The 25,609-nt window shown below is 37.1% G+C and overlaps 1 protein-coding gene across 1 annotated transcript in view; it reads left to right on the forward strand.

The window, feature by feature from the left end:
- The window catches only part of XIRP2 (xin actin binding repeat containing 2), a 604,615-nt gene that overhangs the window by 276,328 nt on the left and 302,678 nt on the right, over window positions 1-25,609 (forward strand). Inside the window, exon 4 of the mRNA XM_079924291.1 lies at window positions 10,427-10,630. The gene's annotated coding sequence lies outside the window, so the exon portion shown is untranslated. The remainder of the gene's footprint in view (window positions 1-10,426; window positions 10,631-25,609) is intronic.

The raw sequence follows: 25,609 nt of genomic DNA on the forward strand, positions 1-25,609 counted from the left end.
GATATGCTGCTGGCCTTGAAGATGAAGGAATGAAAAAAATGCAGTTCTAGAAACTGGGAAACTCAGGGGAACATTTCCTCTCTGAGAACCTTCAAAGGGAGAGGGGTACTCCTGACACCTTGCTTTTAGTTCCCTAAAATTCATTTTGTACTTCTGATCTCCAGATTGTAAAATAATAAATTTCTGTCATTTTAAGCCACTAAATTTACGGTAATTTGTTCCAGCAGCAATTCTAATACGCTCATCTTCCTGGTATAGGGATTCATACTGTGGAAGACTTAAAACAATATTTGATTGATTATGTGGAATGTTTGGGGTGGTTTGAGAAATACTCATCTAGAATTTTGATAGCCTAAGGTGTCTAGGTCTTATTCTGTGAGTCATATAGGAGCAATAATAGTTTTTACATGGAAAATTAACTAGCTAAAGAGCAATCTAGGACATAGGACATATTTTTCTGATAGCAGAAGGAAAAAGAGAATGGGCATGGAAATTTTGGTGGGTATCTGGGTGAATCCACGTGTGACATGATAAGGATTTAGATAGGCATAGAGGAAACATGAAAGAGAAAAAGTAATGGTTAAAAGTAATTATCTAAAATAGGAGTCATCATGATGGCACCTCCTGGGTTGAGTAACTGGCCATAAAGATAAAAAGTTTAAAATAACTCAGCAACGCTGAAAATGGAAGACTAGAAAGATAAGGCTCTTGCAGAACTGATAATTACCAAAAAACATTATGGTGGGGAAAACCAAATGAGCCATGAGTTCATTTCTGCATTGCGTATTGAAAGGTCTAGTAGAAACTTAGAAATCTGAAATTGCTATTTTGATGAATAAGTTAAGGCCACAGATGGATATGTCTGACTACAGATGAGCTGTCTTAAAATAAAAAGACAAACAAAGGTTAAAAAATTGATTAGAAGGTGAGAGAAGGAACTCAAAATAAAGAATAGGTTGGGGAATATCTCTCATAAGTTTCCAGCTGTATGATTTCTATTTCAGTCTGACAGCTAAGACATATATCAGAATTCATATAGTAAGGAACAGGCAGGTGAGAAGAAACAAACGGGTTAGATCTGTATATTTCGTCTTTATGATTCCTTTAGTTCACAAATAGCTTTCAGACTTCCGAATTTTAGGAACTCCACACCTGATGGTCTGATGCATTTCCTTCTCCAGATGTAGTCTCTGATAGCTGGTCATTTCTTTTGTTGTTAATGAACTTTAGGGCTTGGCTCAGTCGCTCAGTTCACTATTGTGAACTGTAGTGTTGGTGTTTCATGGTCCTAAGTCATATCGTCTGTGTCTTGGGAGCCCAAAGGACTTATGCATTTTGCCTGGTTCCCTTTATGCAAACCTTTAGGCAGAGATTACTATTAAGGCTAAATGTGTTGCTTCTCCCAATATCTTTGCATTTTATTTGGAACAAGGCACCTGTTGAACTTAATTTTGGAATTCAGGCATTGCTATATAGGCTGTAATAAAAGATTCGATTTCCTTCATTTCCTTTTTCTTTTGTCTTCTTTTATTTGTTGTCTATTCCTCTCTTTTTCTACTTAGTGGGAGAAAAGAGTGACACCCCCAACTTCCTCAAGCAACACTCCATGGCTGGCCAAATCAGACAGCTCTAGTAAGGTTAATTTCAGTTCTTCTGGAGTCAACAGAAGATGGAGTGATGCTCCATTGACCATCATTCCATCTACCAAAATAACAGTTTCATTTTAATTGTGAAACTGCCAGTCTTGAGTAAGGTGCAAAATGAATCACCATGTAGTTTAATGCATTTTTGCGTTGTTCTGCTCCAGCAAAAATAGAACAACAGATGACCATAAATTTAGGGAAGCTTAATGAATTGGCAAATTATGACATAAGTAACTTGGAAGGGAGTAACTTAAATGTGTATTAACAAAGGAAGAAAAATCCTCAAACATATTATTTTGGACAGTGGAACACATTATTATTTATGATTTCTGTTTTCTTTTAATTATTATTTCCTTGATGTGGTTAACTTAAGAAAATCAGATTCAGATAAGTATAACTCCTTTAATTTTTTTTTTAAACATGGTGTTTTTGGCCAAAATTGTTGATGTTCAGTTATAGCTGAACTGCAGATTACCCCCTGACTTTCTAGTTTCACTCTCAAGAGGCACAGTGCCATTTGATTTCCAGGCACCCTGGAACGTTCAGGGTTCTATAGTAAACAACACTGATGGGGAGAGCCTCTGGGACAGAATATGCATCCCCCAGGATAGGGCTGAGTCATATAAATTCCTTATTGAAGTTTGCTGTATATCCTAGAATAATTATAAAACATAATAATTTTATATGGAAATACCAAGGACAGAAAGAAAGTGAGAGAGCGTTCTTTGAAGATTGGGTGATTTGTGTGTAATGGGCATTAATCAATTATTATTTAATTATTTTAATTTTATTAAATTAAAATAATATTTAATAAATAATATTTGATAAATATTTGATAAATTTAAATGTTTACTTTTAATTATTAATTAAAATTATTTTCAAAATAAAAGCAATTAGATCTTTTCACAAAACTTTTCATGGTTCTACAAGAAGCAAAGAAGTAAAAACCTTAAGGACCGTAAGCTTCAATACGATAAAGACTGCAAAGTGTCCATAGAATACTATAATATAGATGTAGTTTGAATTTGTGAGAGTCAGTTCAGCGATATGGCAGGGCTGGAATCCAAATTATGGAGGGCTAATGAGAAAATGCCAATAAATAATTGTAGACAATGAGAGACATTGCTTTTTCAGTGAGCTAAGCAAGAAATGGCAGGAGAAGAACGCAATGAAAAGACATTTTTGAGATCAGACTTTTGCATATTTTTTGATAGAATGAGTGTTTTAAATGGGACAGATTATTAGTAAGCTAAAATCTCACTCTGTATTAGATATGACAGAGATGCTGAGAAGACCATCCTTGGTTGCAATTTGGAGAGGGATTCTCTTCCCCTTTCATATACAGATTTCATGTTTTCCTTGAGGCCTAATTTTACACATATTTCAACAATGTTAGGTGCAATATCCTTGAGCTTTGGTAATTATGAAAAATATTCGATAAAAAGTGTGATACATTCGGGTCTGGATACAGAAGATATCCAAGCCCTCCATAAAATATTCACGTTGGAATCTTAGAAATATATTTGACTGTTCTGTGGAATTAGAGTTAACAAAAGTCAAAAGTGTCATATATACCTCCAATCTCCTTTCCCCCAGTAAAATATGGAACAACTTTATAGATGAACTTTAAGTGTCCAAACTTAAATTTTGTACAACACAGTGGGATAGTTATTAGAAAATGGAATTGTTATTAAGTATATTCACTGGAAAAAATCCCTAATGGACCTACAAAAACCAAAGGTGCAATAAAGTATAACTTGAGAGTGTCTAAAAATCTTTTAGCCTCTTAATCGGAAGAAAGGGCCTCTTAATTCTTTTATTTTACTCAACCTTCACCATCAGTTGGATGTAACTATGTGTATTTTTAAGCTTTATAACTTTCTTATAGTACACAGGGCAAAGGAAAATAATTTTTTTTCATATTTTTCTCTTTGATGTCAAGGAGACACCAATAAAAATACAATTTTAAAAAGAAGGATTTGCTCAAACCTTTAAGGCTATTGGAAAACTTAGAAAAACATACTGAATACATTTATTTTATTTAGGCAAAGCTTATTTTAAAAAAGATTTTAGGGGCTTCCCTGGTGGCGCAGTGGTTGAGAATCTGCCTGCCAATGCAGGGGACACGGGTTCGAGCCCTGGTCTGGGATGATCCCACATGCTGCGGGGCAACCAGGCCCGTGAGCCACAACCACTGAGCCTGCGCGTCTGGAGCCTGTGCTCCGCAACAAGAGAGGCCGCGACGGTGAGAGGCCCGCGCACCACGGTGAAGAGTGGCCCCCGCTCGCTGCAACTAGGGAAAGCCCTCGCACAGAAACGAAGACCCAACACAGCCAAAAATAAATAAGTAAATTAATTTTAAAAAAAGATTTTAAATTTACAACATTCATCTAAAGATTACGATGTAAAATATGACCCTAGTTATAAACCATCTAAAATACATGTTTTTGATTTTTAAACATTCATAGATCTGTTTTAAGTAATACACACATAATTTAAAAGAGTTCTTTGCCAAACTTTCTCCATGGCCCTATGCTTAGAGACAGAAGAACTGTGTTCTACTCTTGTCTGTCATCTGTTATTGTGTTACAATCGGAAGTCAGTAATTCTCTCTGAAACTCAGTGTTCTCATCTACAAAATGGGAAGATTATATGTTTTCTTAGAAGGACTGCTGTGAGGATCTAATGAGAAAATGTGAGAGAAACACATTTACAAATCACAATCGAAACATAAGGTACTATTGTTATTAGAGCATTTATTATTTTCTCCCAAAATAAAAAAAGAAAATTTCTTGAAGCATTTACGAATTTATGAAGTAGATTATATTTAAAATTCTGGTCCTAAGTATCAGATTTCCATAAAGGAAAAACATATATATTGGAAAGGGGGCAAGCAAAAACAATCTTCTACGCAACAAATGTTTACGGAAATGTTGCTGGGGATAAAACTGTGAACAAGATAGATATGACCGTTTCCCTTACAAGCTTATGATGTAAAGCAGAACCTGTAGCAGAGGTCATTTGATGCATATTAAAATTTATATTTCTGGACCCACCACAGATCTATTTAATCAGAATCAATGATAATGGAACTTGGGAGTTTACATTTTCAAAAAGCATTGTGAGAAATTCTTAATCACACTAAAGTTTGACATCAATACTCTACAGTTTATAAAGGAGTTTCCTTGGAGTGTGATTTGTATTTTGTTGGACCAAGAAAGTGGTAGCTGTCTTTCTTTCTTCTGTTGTTTATGTGGTAACTCCAGTTACCAGCTGGAAAGAGTATGGCATCATAGAAATAGCTCAAGTCTGAAGATATGGGTTCTATCAAAGAGGTATTGCACTGGGCAAGTTAAATAAACAAGGAAAATTGAATACAAGACAGTTGCAATATGGGAGAGAGACTGGATTCAACTCCACTGCGGGGGAGGGGGTGGAGGTGGGAGAGTTTTAGGCGCTGGCATGAACTAGTTGAAAAGTACTTAGTGGAGAGGTTGGTCAATGTGATTCAGCCGTCTGTGTTTACAAATTGGCGATTATTGAATTTTAGACTCCTAATCTCCCAAAACACAGGGGCACTATCTTTCTTAATGATTACACTTCAAAGGGATGACTCCCAGGTCCTTGAAAAACCAAAATTCCTGGGTTGTAAAATTGACAAGATACTGGGGGAAGATTTACATGACAAAGGGGCAAAGAAATAAGTTACAATGGCAAGTTTTCCAAAGCAAATGCTCTAAGAAATGGGAGTTTAGGGACCTAGAGTAAATAAGAAATCTAATGTTTAGTCAAGCTGAGGGAAATGTTAAGGCTGTTGTCTGTCAGTTTTACCACTGCCTCTGTCACTGTGAATTTGAACAGGCAGTTTTTTCTCTTATGACCAGAACAATGAGGGCATTTGATTGCAGGGCTTCTATTAAAACCTCTAATGCTAAAAGCCTGTGTTTCAAAGCCTGTTATTTAGCCACTATGCACTATTATTGCCTTACTGATTTTTAAAATATTGAAACAATTTTGAAATTGTTTTCAAATAGCCTCTGGCCCTCCCCGAGACTCCCAGACCTTCCCAATCTGAAGTCAGTGCTTCTAGGACCCTGCTTCAATACTAGGGTCATGGCCTTCAGATATTATTTGTTAAATATTTTGAATATCACTTCTTTATGTTATAGTCTACTTTACACTTAGTCAGAAAATGACTCTAATAAAAACATGGCATTAGCAAAAAAGGAATTCCTAAGATTTCAATATGTCATATTTCTCTAAGAATCTATGCCAGCCACTGTAATTGCTCTATATTCTCAACAAGTCTTTGATATTCTATAATATTTGTTTTCCAGACGTTAAAATGTTTTTTCGTTTATATTCAATTAAAATCTATTGATTTTGGCTCTGTGCAAAATGTGTGGGAGATCACAAATGAATCAAAACATTAAGATTTTTCCATGTACTAAAGAGAGAGAGATTTTCTACAAAGTGCTAGGAGAATACATGATTAATTCTGACTGTAGGTGATGGACGGGTTAGAGGTGAGATGTTTGGGAGAATTAAGACCATTTCTAGTAAGGTCCATCTGGAGAATGTTTGCTTGGATAGAAGATAATTTATGGAACCTATTAGAATTTTTTTTTCAAATTTTTAAAGGCTTTTTTCATGTGGAGGAAGGATTAGACTTGTTCTGTATGGCGCCAAGGCTTAGAATATGCTCAATGTGGGGAAAGTTACAAGGATATTTGGGGTTAATGCAAGAAATAATTTTTAAAATCAAAGTTAATGCAAGTGCCCTGTTCTGAACTTTCACAGCACCACAACCAGAGCCCTTTCAATAATTAAGTCAGAGATTAATTCATTGGAATTCCTCATCATACTATGAAATCCTGGGCAAAGATAGCATGGGATTTAATCCAATATCTGGTGACTTTTTCCAGCACATACTGGATATCAGTTAGTGTGTGTCAAGTGAATTAATAATCTTTTTAAAAGTGAGATTTTTAAAAAATAATGTTCCAGCTGAGTGTGGAGTGCCCATTCACAGATGTATTGTAAGAGAAATCCAGCCATCAAATAATTATTTCGATTGGATGAATTAGCACAGCCCAGCAGAAATGTCTTGTTAAAATAAAATTCCCTAAAAGGTCCTTGGTTACATATTCTGTGGACTAGATTCTGGACTTTAGCAACCAGGTAGGTTTACACAGATTGGATGTGTATAATGACACCTGGAAGTCTTTAATTCAAGTCCTAATAAAGACACCAATGCCTAGTTGAAGATGAGTAAATTGATATTCAAGAATAATTACTCCCTCTGGATTTATTGTACAATCAAATATAAATACTACAGTGATCAGTGCACTAATGGTTCACTTACTGATCATATCACTCTTTAGAGTAAGTCTAGCTGCTACAAATTTGTTAGAGTTGGTATATAAGATGAAAATTAATTTCAAGCCCTAGTCTAAGGAAACACTCTTTTATTGGTCTACTGCATGCTAAGTCATACAATATTTATCTGTCTCCTACTTTTATAAACTTAAATTGTCTAGGCTGGGATACAATGTACTGAAATCAGGTCTTTTAACACTATTTCCAAATAATAATAATCTGCCAATATGATTCCTCAAAATTTACTTTAAAATTAATATTTATCAAAATTCACTTTAAAATGAATAATTTTCTTTTACCAAATGGTTTGATATTTTAATACATATTCAGATATCTGACTTCCTGCTTAGGAACTACTAATGTTTCACAAAAATAAGACTCTTTCTGTGGTTTGATCATACTCTTTTCATTTTGTTCGATGTCCCGAGTCTTCAGAGATGAGAGGGATGCATTAAACTCTTCTTGTGGAAAGAAATCCTTGTGGTCATACATAGCAATGGATCCCTCACTGGGCACATCTGGTTTCATGCCATTAATCTACTCTACTCTCCTGGGCCTCCAAACCCCAAAAGCTCAGAGAATGATCCCACTGCAACATTACATGGACTTTGTGATTCTCTATACCCTTTCTAGCTGCAAATCTTTAACTTGAAATTCATAATTTAACAAAGGCATGAATAAAGTCAAGAGGAGAGGCAGGACGGTTGCAAAAGTCATGATGACTTTTTAAAAAGAAGCAGCGAAATGATGATGATTCCTTCTTGGTTTTACTCTTACTAATACCTTTCAAATTTTTTATGAGAAAATTATCAGAATCATCCCTGTCACAATTTGGTCTTGGACTTGATCATCTTTATATCTAACCAGTTACCTTGTCCAATATTCCAAGTGAGTATCATTTCCAGATATATTTCGCACAGTCATTAATAGGAGCTCTTAATAAAGTGGCACCCAAACTGTAGTTTTCTCGATATTACGTGGATCTGCTGCTACATTGTGACCAAAGTCAGGATATATTTTATCTGTCAAGTTCTCTGTGTCTACTGTTCTTGTCACTTCTGTCATAGATGGAAATTACGTTGATTTGACAGGATTTATTTTTCACAATGCCAAGCAGATTTTACCCAGCAACCCATGATTTCTAGGTGCTTGCAAATTGATTTTTTGATGATACCTTTCAGTAAGTTTCCAACTAAGTAGTGATGCTGACAGGCCTATAATCTTTAGGGTTGTCTTTATTTTTTTTAATCTTCGCAGAGTGAGAAAAAGAAACACACTAAGATAAGTACTGCATTTATTCTCCCAGGATAGTTGAATCCCCAAGTAGTTTTTTAAAATTTATTTTATTTATTTATTTTTGGCTGTGTTGGGTCTTCGTTGCTGCGTGTGGGCTTTCTCTAGTTGCAGCAAGCGGGGGCTACTCTTTGTTGCGGTGCACAGACTTCTCATTGTGGTGGCTTCTCCTGTTGCAGAGCACAGGCTCCAGGCACACGGGCCTCAGTAGTTGCATCACTCGGGCTCAGTAGCTGTGGCACGCGGGCTCTAGAGCTCAGGCTCAGTAGTTGTGGCGCACAGGCTTAGTTGCTCCACTGCATGTGGGATCTTCCCAGACCAGGTATTGAACCCATGTCCCCTGCATTGGCAGGCGGATTCTTAACCACTGTGCCACCAGGGAAGCCCCCCACGTACTTTTTAAATTAAAAGATTTTAGGTTAATTGTTCTTTATTTACTTTGGCAAACTCCTGGAAAAAACGGTTATAAGTCAACAGAACTTGCAGTTCAGAATGTAACCAGTGTCCAAAATTAGTCTTATAAGGAACCTTTATGTCACACCCAAATATCATATTATAGCTGTTCTATATTTTCAAGCTTTCAAATAAGACTTATGAAACTTATAATTTGAGGATTGGCTAAACTCTGCAACTAATGATATGATTTATAGTCCTTTTTATGTAAGAAAATTCATTAAACATGTAAGATTTAAGATATTACACTAAAATGTATTTCTGCCACTGGATTCATTTATCCAAAAAAACAGGTAATATTGTCCTGAATAATATATCACTCTAACAATTAAATATGAAAACCTCCAGACTGGATCAACATCTATTAGAAAGACCAAATAAAAATCAGATGTTAATTAGACTTTGTGATTATAGTCTCTGAGGAGAAAGGCTTTTAATAAACTCAATTGAAATAATATATAGCTTTAAAATATATAAAATAAAATCAAATTATCTTAAAATTGTGCTGGTCCATAGTTCGTAGAAGATAACTGATATTTTAAGGCACTTTTTGGGTGCCAACCACTACACTTAAATACTGCTAATAAAAGCCAACATCCACTGAACACTTACTCCATAATAGGAACTATATTAAGTTCTTAAAAAATTATTTCACTTACTGTATTCATCTCACAAGAGTTCTGTTGGGAAATATTATTATCATCCCAGTTTTTACGTGAGGAAACTAATACTTAGATATGTAAATAATGCATTTAACGTCATTTAAATACTGGTGGTTGAGCAGGAATTTGAAACCAGCTGTTCTGAATGTGGACTTCATGTGCCTGACTGCTTCATAACATTGTCAAATGTCCCAAACCCTCACAAGTGACTTTGAGTTAGATATTATGTTCATTTTTACACACATGGAACTCAAGACTCAGTGATGGTTAACACATAGTTTAGTCATATAGCTCAAAAGTGCCACCTGGATTCAAATTCACACTCCGTATCTCTAGAGATCTGCAGGAAAAAAAATAATAATAGGTAACCTGATAGTTCCCATTAATTGATCTGGAACAGATTAACCTATTAGTTCCAAAATAATGAACAGAATCTGGTTCTGATGGGGCACAAAGCAGATTCTTCTAGAACTCAATGTGTCTACATGTGGGTGTACCTAGGAAGTCAGGACTATTTGGAGTGATCCAGCAGGTCCCTAGGCGGCCAAGAGGGAACATCGCATAGGGATCGGAACATCTAGAAAAAAGGAAGATTTTTCTAAGATCGTTCATAAATTTTCTACCCAAATTTGCTTCTCTTTAAGTACTTATGACAGGACACTGTTTTCTCTTTCTATATATTTCTTTTCAATAACACATAAAATTAGCATCATATCATAGCATCATGGATGTATTTGGGCTAGAACGTGGTGACAGACACTGCTTCTAGACTACCCAATTATTCATTTTTCTTATTAAGAGAACCACAATTTTATTTGGGGTGGCAATGTATCCAAGAAAAATACTTGGTCTCCCAGGCTCCCTTGCAGATGGGGCTGGCTAAGGGGCACAATTCTGGCTACTGATAGCCAGGGGGTTCTGGGGAGGAAACTAACAAAAAGAAGCCTCACTCACCAAGAGAAGAGCATTTGACCCTTCTGCGTTCTTTCTTCTTAGAACATGGATGCCATTTTTAGGATATGGCAGCTTTCTTATAAACTTGAAGATAAAAGCCACCTGCTAAGAATGATGAAGGAAGATTGATGGCATAACCTATCCTGGACTACTTCTGAATCCATTTGTGCAATCCATTTGTGCAGGAGTCCCCAACCTCGGAGCCTCAAACCGGTACCGATTAGGGACCGGGCCACACAGCAGGAGGTGAGTGGTGCGCATGCGAGCAAAGCTTCATCTGCCGCTCCCCGTCGCCCCCCATCACTCACATTACCACCTGAACACACCCCCTGCAACGCCCTGCGGCGTTGCATTGTCTTCCATGAAACCAGTCCCTGGTGCCAAAAAGTTTGGGGACCGCTGTGATTTGTGTATGAAACTAACATGATATGGTTTTCTGTTTAAGCCACTGTGTCAGGAATTTCTATAATTTGTAGTCACATGAAATATTAATGGATTCCTAAAAGTTAAGAAATGCAGTGATTCCTAAACATTATTTTAGTCATAGTACAATTTCTTTAAATTACTTCATATATATATACTTCTTAAGCGCAAAACAGTTAAAAGCATTATTTCTAAGTTGAGGGAGGGGTGTTAAATATGGGCTTCCATTTTAAGCACCCCTGACTGTCCTGTTTTGGGGAAAAAAAATAAATGAGACGCAAATTAAAATTAGTGGGTTGAATTGCCGTCAGAAAGAGTGGAATGCTCATCGGCCAGAGGCTGAAGACCACCACACTCTTAACATATCGAGATTTCAGCCTTTCTCTTATGGGTGAAGACAGCCTTGTGACCCTCTTGGGAGGAAAGGCCTACGGAAACCCATGTAGGACAGATGAACACTCAGGATACTGGGTACAAAGGGGAAAGTTTACCTTACAGTTCTAAGTTTGCAAACTTCCAAAGGGCTGAAAAAGGTTCTAATATATATTTGAAAGAGGTCTTTGTGTTTGTCCAGCAAAACATTAAGGGTTCATTCATTTGCGAAGACTCCTTTTTTCTTTAACTACTGACATGCAGCGCTGTCTTATTATGGAGAGGCTAATCTCTTCAGCATTGTCCTTTATACAGGTCTCACAGGCACCTCCACAGGACACTCAGGTCCCTACAGAACATGATTGTAAATTATTGATATTGTCTCTGCATTACTAAGTCACGGCAAATCTTATTAGAGGGGGTGTCCTGCCACAGACTAAACCTGTTTTTCTCACTGGCTAGAGAAGTAGCCAGGTTCATCACAGTGTAGGTGAAGGGCTTATTAAGAGCAACCTCCCTTAGCAAGTAAGAACCTTGGGAATGTCTAAGGGCTGTGTGTATAGAAACTGGAATTCAAGGTGCGTAGTCATATTTATGTTTTGAAGATATTTTTTAAAAAAGAAAAACTGGTACTCCTCTAGATATAGCAAGTCTCAAGGGGAAAGGAAAACGGTGTTTCTAAATTCCTGGGATAATTTTGCTGAAACCAGTCTTTACCCAACACCTACAGGCTGGGTTTCACTGTGGGAAGTGGCTCTGTGTGTGAACATAGTTGTTCTGAGGGCCCTGTTCAAATGAGAGTTATTCTTGGGAATGAACTTCCTCCAAAGCATCACTGTGAATGGGCATGAGCCTGGACTGCATTTGGACCAGAGCAGAGGCTCTGTACCTGTCATGGAGTCTTTACCAAACCACTGTGGGCAGCTTGGTCCACAGGGACAAAGGAGATGCACTTTTCTGAGGCAAGTGCATCTTTTCTCCAAAGACTAACTGCAGCCTCATCCTGAGCCCCTTCACGACTTCCATCAGGGATACTTGATTGTGACCCCTCATTATCTGAGTCAGCTCCCCAAAGTGGGATCTAGAGTGTTCAGACTCACGTCTCAGACTGAGGGTTTCCTGAAAATGTAAAGGTGGAGAATTTAGAAACTTTCTACTATCACCATGGCATTCAGGGAATGGACTGGATGTATTCTTTGAACCCCAAACCCCAGTTTATATAAGTGTAAAGAAACCAAGGCCCTGAGATGCCAAGAGTCTTGACTAAATATCTTTAGGTGCACATTTGCCTCTCTGGACAGCTGGCCCTCATCTCAGCATTTCTAGAAGTTTTCTAAGAGCATAATCAACCATCTAATCCCATTTTAATCCTTTGACGTAGACTGGCTTTATTGCTGAAAATAAAATCCATCCTGAAAAGATAATTTGTCTCCACTAAAAATTCAAAATTAATTAAGTTTTATAAATTCAAAATTAATTGACAATCTTTGAGGAAAGTTTTAAATGTGTTTTGATTTGTTTTAGTGTAGTACTCAAAAGAAATGTCTCTACTGAATGCCATTTCTCTTGCCACATGAAGAGGTTTTTCTGACACTGAAATACTTTCAAAGTTCCACGTATTTCCTTTAAGACGTGATCTATACAACTCTCTCAGGTCAGGGAGAGCATTACGAGTCCCGTTTTATTTCTAAGAGACTAAAGCTCAAGACCATGTGGTGGCTGAATGGAAAACGTAGGTCAGCAGTCCCCATGTACTTAGTCCCAGATCTGTATTCTTTGCTACTACACTGCAAGCATGCCCACATTATCACATCCATTCTTATTACATGGTTCAGTCTCCATCACATTCATTTACTGAATAAGAAGATGATTTTGGGTGCCTCCCTGGTGGCGCAGTGGTTGAGAGTCCGCCTGCCGATTCAGGGGACACGGGTTTGTGCCCCAGTCCGGGAAGATCCCACATGCCGCGGAGCGGCTGGGCCCGTGAGCCATGGCCGCTGAGCCTGCGTGTCCGGAGCCTGTGCTCTGCAACGGGAGAGGCCACAACAGTGAGAGGCCCGCGTACCGCTTAAAAAAAAAAAAAAAAAAGAAGATGATTTTGATTTTCTTTTTGTTGTTGTTGTCCGTCATTGCCTAAGGGGGAAAAAGAAACCTTATACATACATTTGCCTCTTTAATGACAGAATTTAAGCAATATCTACCTTCATGTCTCAGATGGGCTGATCTTTGCATTATATGATGAATTACCAAGTTTCCATTTTCCCTTGATTTGCATGTGTTTGGGGGGTCGGGGGTGTACAGAGGGTAGAAGCAACAGGGATTGAGCGCCCTTGCCTTTAACACCACACACGAAAATTCTCTTCACCAAGAAGGCTATTTAATTTATTTTATCAAATTTGGTCATTTATTTACCAGTGTACGTTCTACACTTTCTGATTACTATTTGCATGATTTTTAATGACAAGTTTTTCTGGATATTTTATTGTAGCTATAAATATATATGTAAAATTTACCATTTTAACCATTTTTAAATGTACAGTTCAGTGACATTAAGTGCATTCACACCATTGTGCAACCATCACCAACATCCATCTCCAGAAAATTTTCATCATCCCAAACTGTACCCATTAAACAATAACTCTTTATTCATTCTCTTCTCCTCTCAGCCCTCATAACTGCTATTCAATATTCTTTCTCTATGAATTTGACTATTCTAGGTACCTCATATAAATAGAATTGTACAATATTTGTTCTTTTGTGACTGATTTCTTTCACTTAGTATAATGTCTTCAAGTTTCATCCATGTGACAGCATATATTGATACCAGAATTTCCTTCCTTTTAAAGGCTGAATATATTCCATTGTATGTTTATGCTACGTTTTGCTTATCCATTCACCTGTTGATGGATACCTGGTTTATTTCTACCTTTTGGCTATTGTGAATATGCTGCTGTTAACAAAAATCTGCTTGAGTTCCTGCTTTTAATTCTTTTCAGTATGTACTCTGATGTGGAATTGTTGGATCACATGGTAAATGTGCATTTAATTTTGGGGGGAACCACCATACTGTCTTCCAGAGCAGCTGCACCATTTTATGTGCCCTCCAGCAATGTACAAGGGTTCCAATTCTTCCATGCTTTCACTAACACTTACTATTTTCTATTTTTATATGTTGTTTTATAAGTGCTTTATAACCATTTAGCATAGTACCTTTCCTATAGTAGGCTTCCACAAGCATTTATTGCATTAATGAATGATGTTGTATCTTCTTCAGTTCATTGATATTTCTGTCCATGTAGCAAAGTATTTCTTAAATCCGGCGTCTATGGGCATCAGAATCACTTGTGGTGCTTTGTAAGAAGGCAGATTCCCAAGACCACATTCCAGGCGTATTGAATCTGGAACTCCCTAATTGGGGCTTTAGGAATCTGCAGTGTCAACAGCATCTCAGATGATGCTGGTGCACAATAAAGGTAAGAAGCAGTGCATTTGACCAGACTGTAAACCCTAGAACGTGGGACTGATCCTTTCTAACCCTTTGGCAGCTTCCCACAATAAACTCTAAAACTCTGTTTTTCTATTATCAACATTGATACATATGTATTTTAAACCTCACAAGAGCAAGTTTTGGATGGTTGTTTTTCTACAGATGTATTCTGTATGTGAGAGTGGTAGAAGCCTGCCTATGTGACAGATCATGAGCTTTGTGCTAAATAACAGGTATTGTCTGGTATCCAGCCTGCTTGGGATAATCCATGAAACATTTAGTGAATATCTTCTTTTATTACATACTGATTATCCACATCCTGCAGTTTCCTGGGATGCTGTGAGATCGGTCCTTTGAGGATGGGTTTTTGTTCTATAGAATTTGGAAACAAAAGCTCCTTCAATCAGCCTTTACCTGGCAAACCTTGTAAGCTGAGTACCCAACACAAGCAGGGGTTATGGTCGAAAGTGCACTTCTCTCTTCCATGACTTACTAAATAATGTAGCTCCCAGAGCTAGCAATGAGAGATTTGGTGTCTTGTAACCGCTATCTAGCGACGTATGTCCATCATGCTTGATGTTCATTAGTTAGATGAGATCAGTGAGTTAAAGAACTGTTAAATTTGTGTTTTCCTTTAATGGATATGTAACTGTGGTAGCCGAGTCACAGGACAGGAACTTGACAGAAAAGGACATGGCGGTAAGATAAGCTTATTGCAAATATACAACTTCATAAATTCTTTTAATAACTTGTCTTAGCTAGGTGCTTTGCCAGTTCGCTTAATAAATGTGAATGAGGAGATGAAAGAAAAATAAACAAATGCATTATTCCTATCTTTCTCTTCACGTATCCGAATTATGCATGCATGCATCTTATTAGTGGCAAATTAAGTAATGTACTAATTTTAGGTACATTTTCAGAAGGAAAACTAATTGAAAATCTATTTTGATGAAGTTAGAAGAGCCAAAAAACAATTAATGGAATTGGCAACATCTAATATTAAAGCTTTAGTTAGATTTTTTTTAATATTCTTTGAAACTCTTAATTCATTTCTTTCAAATTCTTATCAGGTAGATGTTCAGCAACTCTTTGCCAAAACTAATTAAAAGTTCCCTCCTCAAAATAGCTCAATTAATTTTTTTGACAAACATTTTTAGTCATTGCCTTTAGGACTTTTTTCTGTGAAAAAAAAAAAAGAGTATTGTCTGAGACTTATTTCTCAGTCACAGCAAAAATATTGAATGATTGGTAACAGAAATATAACCAAAAGAGAAAAATAAATTACACAATATTAGTGTTATAAACCTAATACTAGGGATTCTTACCCTTTTTGGAAGGTGCTAGTTTAACATATTTCCCTAACCTTAACTTGCTTTCTATAGTTGCAAGACTGAGGATTTCCTTGGCAGAGAATCTGGCTCAGTGACGACAGAAATTTGGCAGGTTCTTGGAAACCTTTTGTTTTGTAGTTTGAAACTGCTGTTTGCTGACGCTGATATGCCTCACAATCTTCTTATGCTCTGTCCCCTGGTTGGGATGATTAGCTACTGTTTTTAAAGGAGGCTAGCATTATATTGCGAAATATTTTCCCCTTCCAGGCAGATAGCTGTAGTTAACCAAAGACAAGACGCCCACAAAGAAAAGTTCTATCGCACAATACATTTTTATTCTACTCTGGTATCTTTTTTATTCTTAAATTGGTAGAGCCTTCATTTTGATTAACAGAAAGTTTCCTAACTTTGTCTGGTATGAAAATTGCTAAAATATATGTGAAAAATATTTTTATATTGTAGTCATATTTTAGGGCTTCAGGCAAAGCCCTAGATTCTACTCTGATTTCTGAAATGCAATGTTTAAGAGGATTGTAGGTGTTGGAAAAAAAGCAAATTGATTTATGACTGAAATTACTGTATGAAACAGCTTTTTCCTGCAGTTCAGACCCTCTGCAGCATGCTATGTGTTCAGAACTTCAAAATAAACATTAAATAATTGGGCAGAGTGAAATAGGGTTAAATAACCCCCTGAAGAATTCCATCTTCCTGCATCTGGCAAAAGGCTTTCTATCCAGGTCCCCACAGGAAATATGTTGAAGAGGCTTCCCAAGTTCCTAAAGCTGTTTGTATTCTTTTCCATAGTAACGTTTGGCTGGTTACTTGTTGTAGAGTGCCATAATTTTTGAGCAATGGAAATGACATCACCTGCAGTCAGGCTCAGGCATCATTACATAGAAGCAATATAAATATATATACATAACCACGAGAGGGAAAAAGGAGGGATCACATACTGATTCTGGGGAGGCTTTGGTAGTACTGTAATTTAAAACAGAGATGACTGCAGTAAACTGACTCTTGGGTTTAAATTACATTCAATGGCTATTCTCTGCTTAGTGAAAACTGAGAATATTGGAATTTGATGCTATAAATATTAGAGTAATGTGTGGGAAATTTTAAAATATTTCAGAAAAATCTATAGTTGTTTCAAAAGGCTTTTTTTTCCCCATGGAAGGAGGTAGACAGTTTAAAGCTGCTAAAGACAATATTTTTTTTCTTTAAGTGTGGGAAAACCAATTTCCTCAAATCCCAATACACTAACACAATTATTTTTACTTTTGAAAATGCTTTCAGTTCTTGAACATATGCATGTATTTTGAATTAGTGAAATATATTCACTTTCATGTATTTATTTGCTTAATGTTATACTGTAAATTTATTTCAATATTTCGATGCTGTCTTCCTACTTACTAGTTCAGATGGCTACATAATTTCATTTTGTAACTTGACTATAATTTATTAAAACATTCCTCATGCTTTGAACTTTAGGGTTTTCTTTTATAATGACTATAAAAATGCTGTAAAGGACATTTGCATATAAAGAAGGTTCTTATATTAAATTTTTACTTTAGGATAAATTTTCCTTTTTGGACATATAGGTCAAAGTTATCAGCACTTTTGTCACCTGTGCCATATATCAAGCTGTTTAAAATTTTTCATTTGCTATCATTATATGATAATCATATATCTCTGGAAATGTATTTCAAATTGATAAATAACTCTACTTTTAACTTGAAACACTCTTAGAAGAAAATTATACCCAAGCATGTTTTTAAATACAAGAAATGAGAGTTATGATTTTCAAGAAATCTTAGTAAATCAACCATCTGAAACTATTTACAAAGCTTGTTTAAAATTTGACTTCAGGGAATTTCAGTGGAGCAGAAAAGCAAAAATTTAGTAATTTTTCTTCTCACCAAGAGTTACTCAGAGACTTAATTTTTCTTTGAGCAGATTGGTGTGCTTGACAGGCAAAAATCATTGCTGTTGTTCATGAAATATGCCACAGACCTTATATATTATATATTAATATAACTATATATTATTATTATAATTAGAAATAAGCTCAATATTACAATAACAGAGGCAGGAGATAATTCTTACAATTACAGAGATCACAAGGTATAAGAACACTTTTGTAAGAGTCCAGTTTTTAATGCATTGACAACTTAATTTTGGATACGGCTTTCCTTGCCTTGCTTAAAATTTCTCCCTCTACACACCTGATACTCTTTTACATGCGATAGCAGATCACCTAGCAGCAACAAGAACTCAAGACTTTGGAATCCTCATGTGAATGTTAGTTCATTTATACAGTATACTAAATCTTGGCAGATTTTATCTCTGCCAGTCCATGCAAACGATGGACTCTTTATTAGTGTTTCACAGTATGGATTTCAGATCACCGTCCTTAAAAATCACCACAGATGCTTATGAAATAGTGAGCCACAACATCTTTGATAAGTCAGGAATGGCTCTCCAAGAGGGCCATGCCTTAAGTTGAGACCAGAAGCATAATTAGGAGGTACCAGAACATAAGAGGGAAGAGTACGGAGGCAGAAGGAACAGCATTTGCAAATGTCTCGTGGAAGGAGAGAAAATAAGGAATACATGAGACTGAAAGCATAGGGTGATGAAATCCCAGAGAGAGAGGATGATAGAGGAGAATCTTGGTTTAAAATCCATTAAATCACTAAAACCATCCCCTAAACAAGGAAAAATGCAGAGTCCATTTACTGAGGTTAGACCAAAACTTTTTATGTGTCATATGTGACAGTGCAAGGCAGCATACATTTCTATGGAAATGACAACATTGGATGTATTATGCCCTAATGTTTTTTTTCCCAACTCATCAGTTAATCCTGCTGCTGTGGATGTTTTTCAGTTTTACCCTACCTCAATCTGCCTAGCTAAAACCTTGGTCTTAATAACTCGACTCAGTGATGCCTAACTTAGGGATGACATTCACTTGACACATAAAACCAAAGTCCAAAATTCCTAGACTCAAGTTGTTCTTGAGCATTGCTCACCTGGGTGACTGGATTCTACAATACCCACAAACAGGCCTCTGGATATGTGAACACAAGTAAATCCGGTGTGAATCAAAGTTTGTCTCACTGAATGTGAAAGAAGAGGTCTCTGTAACCAATTGGCAACCTTTGCAGCATAGTCACAGGGAGATCACCTACATAGCTCCTGGGGATCTTCATTTCAACTCAGTTTTTTAAATGAAATTTTTATTTAATTTTAGCTACATTTTAATTCAGTGATTTTTGTTGTTATGAAACATACAGTTATCTTCCTCAGTTCATACATACCCAAATTCTGGTTTATTAGGAAGTCTCTCAATTTAGACATAAATGTTGCAGCCTATCATGTGGTCTTTAACAGATGCCCACTGTTTTTTAATAAAATAAAAATACAAAAAACTATTTGTTAAATATAATAATTATTAATACAAATACTCTTTAAAAATTTGTCAAAAATCATGACTGAGATGAATGATTAATTTCTACTACTACATATATACTGAGAAGGAATCTGAGGCTTACCTTCTATAGTTAGTGATTTTTGCCTTATGTCAACATTTTTCAAAATGGCTTTGATGAAAGACAACACTTGAGGCAACTACGGGCAATTTATGATAAAAGATCCTCTCGTTAAATAAGTTTTAAAAAATCCTAAATTACTTAGACTTCTTTTTGTCTCAAAGAGTTTTCAACAGCTTTTAATCTGGAAGTGCACATTGTAGTTCTCTTAGAACCGGATGAATATTAAGCTTCTTAAACTCATTTGTCTGGATAATCCTTGCTGTAATGGTTTCTGAAAAATGTCATGGAAGACTAGAGTTCAATGGGACACCCCAGTACACTTGGTCACAAGGGGAACAGTGGCATGTATCATCATGACAATACTGAAAACATGTGGCCTCATGACCTACTGTTGGAATTAGGTAGTAGACATCTCTTACTAAACAAGAGTATTATGGCAGTGTGGAATCAAGAAACAGAAACCACACAGCAGGTTAAACAGGAGAAGTTTAATATAAAGAATTAACAACTACAGTGAAAGTGTAACCATAATATATAAGGAAACATTATATGATACCCTAGGGTTGAGGTAGAGTAACCAAGGAAGGACAAATTCACAAAGGGTTCAGGCACCCTTGGAGAAGGTGTGGTTCAGCCCCTGGAGGACAGAGAAGCTTCTGTTTTAGCCAGGCTGGGGCTGCTCTGGAGTTTCTAGACAAGCAATAGGCCACCCTCCAGGGTGTAGCCTCAATGGGTGATTAATAGCTGGTAACAAGGAAATGCAGTGGGAATCAGAGTGTCTGTGTGGGTAAGAGGACTTCAGAGGACAAGGATTGTGCAGGGGCTGGCAGAGGGAAGAGCAGATTAGTGTTTATCTCCTGGGCCACAGTCAGTCTGCATGCAGGCTGCTCAAGGTCTCCTAGAATCAACAACTGCTCCCTCTGTGATCCTCCAAGCCACAGGCAGCTATGGGATTTGTTTCCCTGTTGAGAGGGCTGTGGAAAGATTTTTCCCAGGCCAAGGCTAAGATCATGAGGGGTGGCATTCCATTTCTGTGACTGGACAGGCTCCACTGGGTTTTCTCACATTCTCCTAACCCCTGACACTCCACCCATGCAGTACCTTGCTGTAAGCCCTTCCTCCTACAGTGTCCCTCCGGCACCCTCTACTGAGAAAGCTAAACATCGTAAAGGAGAAATGCTTAAAGAGATTTAGTCATTTGTGATGGAGCATATATTTAAGGGTACACTTGCAGGTGAACGGCAATAAATTGACAACTGACACAGCATGTCGCTTACCATTCATAATGGTGGCCTGTGTAGCAGAGTACCTTACCATCTGTCACTGCACAAGAGGAATGCTGGTACATCTATGTTTCTCACACTCCCCTCCAAGTGGAATAAAATCTGGAGGCGTGACTACCAAATCCCTGGTTTATTTGTTTGGTTTTAAACATTTTATTTTGAAATAATTCTAGGTTCATAGGAAGTTGCAAACATAGTATGGAGTGAACTCGTGCACCCTGTACCCAGTTTTTTCCAGTAGTTCCATCTTACATTACTATGGAATATTCTCAAAAACAGGAAGTTGGCATTGGCACAATGTGTATATATATTTTCACGCCATTTTATCACACGTGTAGATTGTTGTACGTTCATTGTAGTTGTTAATTCTTTATAACCAAAGCAATCAAGACACAGAACTTTTTCACCTCTACACAGATCTTGCTTCATAGTCAAACCCACCTGACCCCCATATTCATAACCCCCGGCAACCATCTGTTCTGCATATCTATAATTTTGTCATTTCAAGAATGTTATATAAATACAATCATACAGTATGTGAACTTTCTGAGATTGGATTTTTTCACTCAGCATAATGCCCTTTCATATATATATATATATATATTCAGTTAATGATTGATTTTTATCTACTCTGTAATCGCTATCTTTTAATTAGTCTTTTTAGACCATTTACATTTATGTAATAATTGTTATCAGGCCTGCTGTTTTATTTTGTTTTATCTTTGTTCCCTCTGCTTTTTGTTTCTCCCTTTACTTCTTCATGCCTTCTGTGAGTTATTGGAATACCTCAGAATCCATTTTGACTTACCTATAGTGCATTTTAACTTATTTCATGTGTGATGGATTTTTTTAAGTGCTTTCTCTAGGTGTCATGTTATACATATATAACTTATCACAGTTTATTGGCATCCACATTCTCCCAGCTTGAGTGAAGGTAGAAACTTTACGTCCTTTATCCCTTCACCATCCCTAGTGTATAATATAATTATCTCAAATAAATTCTCTACATATACTGAGTACCATATCAGATGGTGTTATATTTATTGCATCTACCATCAACATAATTTAGAGAACTCAAGAGGAGAAAGTCTGATGTATTTATCCATGATTTTGCTCTTGACGTTGTTCTTTCTTCATTCCTAGTGTTCCCAAATTTCTTCTTTTATAATTTCCTTTGTATTTCAAGAACTCCCTTAGTCATTCTTAGAGTAAATTTGGTGGTAATGAATTCTCGTAGTTTTTCTTTGTCTGAGAATGTTGTCATTTTGCCTTCATTTCTGAAGGTTAATTCTGGTAGAAATAGAATTCGGGGTTGGCAGTTATTTTCTATTAGCATTTGAAAAATATTGTGCCACTTCCTCCTAGACTCCATGGTCTCTGAGATAGATGAGATGAGATGAGATGAGATAGCCACTGTCATTCAAATTGCTTTTCCTCTATAGGTAAGGTGTCATATTTTTCTCACTGATTTCAACCTTTCCTTTTTTTTTCAAAATTTTGTTTTTCTGGAATTTGGTTTTGATGTGTCATAAAGATTATCTCAGCTTTTTTTTTTTTTTTTGTGGTACGCGGGCCTCTCACTGTTGTGGCCTTTTCCGTTGCGGAGCACAGGCTCCGGACGCGCAGGCTCAGCAGCCATGGCTCACGGGCCCAGCCGCTCCGCGGCATGTGGGATCTTCCCGGACCGGGGCACAAACCCGTGTCCCCTGCATTGGCAGGCGGACTCTCAACCACTGCGCCACCAGGGAAGCCCTCAGCTTTTTTATTATAGTTTCATATCTTTTGCTAAATTCAGGAAATTTTCACCCATGATTTCTTTGAATGTTCTTCAGCACCACCATCTTTGTCCTCTTCTTTTGGGACCCCAATGACATGAATGCTAGATCTTTTTTTACAGTCTCACTCGTCTCTGATGTTCTGTTTTTTTCACTGTATTTTCTTTGTGTTGTTTACATTGGTCAATTTCTAATCATTCTATATTCAAGTTCATTGATCCTTTTCTTTTGTCCTTTCCATTCTGCTGAGACTATCCAGTGAGGTTTTTTCTTTTCCTTTTTTTTTTTTTTTGGTTGTTTATATCTCAATTCTATAATTTCAATTGGTTCTTTTTTTCTTTTTAATTTTCTATTTGCTAAGCCTTTTCCATTTAAACATTTTTAAAGAAGGTTGTAATTGTTCATTTAGCAATTTTATGATGACTGTTTTAAAAGTCAAATAATTCCAGATATCTGAGTCATCTCAATGTTGGTGTCAGTTGATTCTTTTTCTCCTTCACATTAGGTTTTCCTGGCTCTTGGTATGACCAGTGATTTTCAGTTTTATCTGGACACTTGGGCATTTATGTTATGAACTTTGGATCTTACCTAAATCTGTTTCACAAGATGAAGGGAGGAGTTGCCTCATTATTGCCAAGTGGGGTTGAAGTTCAGTTTTCCCAGTTAGCATCCTTTGACTCCCTGGAGAGGGGCAATCCACTACTGTTAGGTGGAGGTGGGATTTCACCTTGGCTGGCTGGGAAAGGGAGAGTTCCCCCTTTATTGCTCTCCACGTTGCCCCCACTGATACCACTGCTAAAAGAGAGGCCTCACCAACAGTGAATATTGGTGAAAGTTCTAGCTGACAACTCTGTGTCCTCTGATGCAGGCAGGGAAGGGGAGAAATGTCTCATTACCACTAGGTGGTGCAGAAATACATGATCCTTACATGGCTTCCACTGATATCTTAGAGAAAGGTCTTATTACCATCAAGTGGGTATGAAAATCCTGGCTCCCACTGAGTTTTCTCTGATACGATGGTTGTGGTGGGAAGGGGAGGGGAGTCAGTGAGGGGCAAAGTCACTGGTGTTTGTGATAAATATATATTTGATCTTTGTCCCTAGTTCCTGGCACACAGCTCCTAAAACTCTTGGAACCTCTGGAGTGATGAGTGTGTTTTGTATGCTGATGAGATGACTGGTGGCTGGGGGCCCTTGATAGCTTCACAATGAGGGTTGCTAGCCAGAAACACCAAAGCATGATTAGAAGGTGGAAACTTTTAACCACCCTCCCTGACCTCCAAGGAGGAGAGAGGGGCTGGAGATTGAGTTAATCACCAGTGGCTAATGATTTAATCAGTCATGCCTATGTAATGAAACCTTTGTGAAAACTGTTTAAATGATGGGTTTGGAGAGCTTCTGGGTTGGTGAATACATCAAAGTGCTGGGAGGGTGGCACACCCCTTCCTCATACTTGCCCTATGCATCTTCTGCATTTGGCTGTTCATGAGTTGTATCCTTTAAAATAAACAGGTACGTTGAAGTAATGTACCTTCCTGAGTTCTGTGAGCCATTCTAGAAAATTACCAAACCTGAGAAGGGGGATCATGGGAACCCCCGATTTGTAGCCAGTTGGTCAGAGGTACAGGTGGCAACCTGGAACTTGTAACTGGCCTCTGAAGTGGGGGCAGTCTTGTGGAACTGAGACCTTAACCTTTGGAATTTGTGCTAATGCCAGACAGTTAGTGTCAAAATTAAACTGAACTTTAGGACACCCAGTTGGAGTCCAGAGAGTTGGAGAATTTGTTGATGTGGGGAAAAAACCCACACATATTTTGGGTATATTTCATTATTTGCCTGACATATAGCAATTATTGTCTAACACCTTTGCTAACTTTCCCCTTTCCTACTTCTTAGCTAGAGAGAGCAGGCTATTCTTAGGGAATTTTGTTTGTTCCCATTGGAGTCTTTGGGTTAGTGTCTCTTCGAGCAACATGTTCTGGATATATAAGACTAAAAGAAAACCCAGGGAATTCACCACCATCTTGCTCCTCAAGTGCAAAAGTTCCTAGGCTGTCTGCCTTCGCTCCACCTTTCAGAGTCCTCGTTTCCTTTTACATATTAGTTCCAGTGTTTTTAGCTATATTTAGAAAGAGGAATTGAGAAAAATATGTCTATTCCATCTTTATCTAGAGCCAGAAGTTCCAAATCAGTTTTGAATGTTTGGATCACCTTTTCTATATGAGAAAAATGGTTTTCCTCCTCCATTTGCCAATTTTTTTCCTCCCAACTTTCCATTCCTAACTATGCAAGGTTGGCTCAGAAACAATTCTTTCATTAAATCACCTCATGAGGTCACTATTACCAGCTGTGACAATGTTCCCACCATTGCTAATAAGATCTTGCTAATAAGATCTTTTCTGAAGTCCATTTACACATGAGACACAGGCATTTCCAGCATATGTTGATTAGATTCTCAACATATGCTGATCATTTTCCCAAACAGATATTCAGGTCTTATTGGGTGCTACTGTTTTATTGAGACTTTCTATAATAAGAGACTAATCCAAATTTATTAATTAGCAATTTATTAAAGCCAAATTTCCTGGTCTGTTCAGTCTATGGATTTGTGGCTTAAAATATCCTCTTTCCTCCTGAAAACTTTCCTATCTAGGAGGCTCCTGTTTAGCATAAATATTTGAGTGATTAAAATGAGTTAGCCAGAGATGGGGCTGGGAGTGGAATTAACAGCTATTGGGGGACTAATTCACACTAGACATTTTATGCATTATCTAATGTATTCCTCAAAATAAAGCCATAATGTATATAAATCCATTTTACCAATGAAGCTTTTGCAAGGTCACACAGTTAGTAAAACCCAACCTGGGACTGAACTCCTGCTCTAAGTATAGAGCTAGCCAGCAATCCATGAAGCATTAGTGGATAGAAAACATTTTTTTTTAAGTGAAGGATATTAGAGTAGAAAATATCACCAGACATTTCACATAGTAAGGGAAAGTATTAT

This window comes from Stenella coeruleoalba, assembly GCF_951394435.1.
Source record: "Stenella coeruleoalba genome assembly, chromosome: 6".
Taxonomy (NCBI): Eukaryota; Metazoa; Chordata; class Mammalia; order Artiodactyla; family Delphinidae; genus Stenella; species Stenella coeruleoalba.